Source organism: Aegilops tauschii, chromosome 5, assembly GCF_002575655.3.
Source record: "Aegilops tauschii subsp. strangulata cultivar AL8/78 chromosome 5, Aet v6.0, whole genome shotgun sequence".
Taxonomy (NCBI): Eukaryota; Viridiplantae; Streptophyta; class Magnoliopsida; order Poales; family Poaceae; genus Aegilops; species Aegilops tauschii.
This window is the reverse complement of record NC_053039.3, coordinates 269,408,568-269,410,740: the sequence shown is the minus strand read 5'-3', so window position 1 is coordinate 269,410,740 and position 2,173 is coordinate 269,408,568.

Below are 2,173 nucleotides of genomic sequence, written 5' to 3'. Positions count from 1 at the left end.
ATCTTTTTATCCATGAAAGTTATTTGAGTTTCTTTGATCTCTTATATGCATGATCTCTTATAGCCTCGTATTTCTTCTCCGATATTTGGGTTTTGTTTGGACAACTTGATCTATTTAGCTTGCAATGGGAAGAGGTGTCCGGTAGTGGGTTCGATCTTACGGTGCTCGATCCCAGTGACAGAAGGGGAAACGACACGTACGTATCGTTGCTACTAAGGATAAAAAGACGAGATCTATATCTACCGCCATATAGATAAACGGATCTTGTCTACATCATGTCATCGTTCTTATTGCATTACTCCGTTTTTCCATGAACTTAATACACTAGATGCATGTTGGATAGCAGTCGATGTGTGGAGTAATAGTAGTAGATGCAGGCAGGAGTCGGTCTACTAATCTTGGACGTGATGCCTATGTAATGATCATTGCCTGGATATCGTCATAATTATTTGAAGTTCTATCAATTACCCAACAGTAATTTGTTTACCCACCGTTTGCTATTTTTCTCGAGAGAAGCCACTAGTGAAAACTACGGCCCCTGGGTCTTATTTCTCATATATTTGCCTTGCGATCTACTTTTCCTTTGCATTTTTATTCAGATCTATTAAACCAGAAAATACAAAAATACCTTGCTGCACTTTATTTATTTGCGATATATTATTTTAATCTACTACAATTTATCTCACGTCCGCTTGCCTATCTTGAGGCACCGTTACCCGGAAGGGATTGACAACCCCTTTAACACATCGGGTTGCGAGGTGTTGTTATTTGTGTGCAGGAGCTGTTTACGTTGTGTTGCTTGATCTTCCTACTGGTTCGATACCTTGGTTTCATAACTGAGGGAAATACTCTACCATCACTGTGCTACATCATCCCTCCCTCTCCGGGGAAATACCGACGTAGTTCTAGCTACCATCAATCAGCCTCGCGAGGACCGCCCTCAGGGCAACGCTGGTCTTCCCCCACTGCCGCCACTACCAAGGAGGAACGACGACCATCATCAGGACGAGGAGGCTGAGGGCTTCCAGGAGCCTCGTGACGTCGCTTGCATCCTGGGCGGCGCTCAGGCCCCAGCCTCCCATCGCATTTTCAAGCAATTCGCGCGTGAGGTGAACGCAGCGCTCCCCAAGCTCGAGGCAACACGTCCACTCAAGTGGCCCAAGTACACCATCACCTTCAGCTGTTCCGACCAGTTCAAGTGTGCGGCAACTGCCGGTGCCCTGCCAATGCTCTGCTCGCCTACCATCAGCAATGTGCTCGTCACCAAGACGCTCATCGACGGTGGTGCAGGGCTCAATGTTCTCTTCGTCGAGACATTCGGCCGCCTCCAGGTGCCCTATGACCAGCTGTAGCCCACCAAGCCTTTCTTAGGAGTGACCGACGGCTCCACCGCCCCGATAGGGCAGATCCGCCTCCCTGTCACCTTCGGCACCCGTGACAACTACCGTACTGAGCTCATCGACTCCGACGTCGGCCACATTTGCCTCCCGTACAACGCCATCGTCGGCTACCCGGCCCTAGCCAAGTTCATGGCTATGACCCATCATGGCTACAACGTCCTCAAGATGCCAGGAAGCTACGGCATCATCACGGTCGCCTGCAAGAAGAAGGATGCGGTGTGCTCTCTCGAGCGCGCCTACCAGGCTGCGGCGGTCGAGGACCCAGACAACGAAGGCGCTGTCTACCCTCCTGAGGCAGTCCCCAAGAAGAAGAAGCAGCTGCTCCGCCAAGGACATCAGGAGGGTGGAGCGTCCGGCGCTGCCACCTCAAGCCCTGCGCCCACTGACGGGGCACCTCCCACACTCGCATAGGAAGGTGCACCCGGCGCCCCTCACAGGCTGGGCTCGTGGGCTCTCCTTTGGAGGGCCTTAGACCTGGACAACGTCACGAGGGAAGCGCTCTGGCACCACCTGGAGGCGTGCTTCAACGCGCGCTTCCGTGAGGAAAGCGCAGGGCGCGAGGCGCCAGACGCTCAGGAGTTCATGGCCAAGGCAACCGAGGAGCTTCAGGAGGCAAGAGCTATGCGAGGCGGCCGTCGCCCACCACCCGACGCGGCTCCCTGCCCCAGCGAGGACAGTGAGCTGCGCGCCTGTGATACATCTCCAACGTATCTATAATTTATGAAGTATTCATGCTGATATTTTATCATTCTTGGATGTTCTACAATCATTTT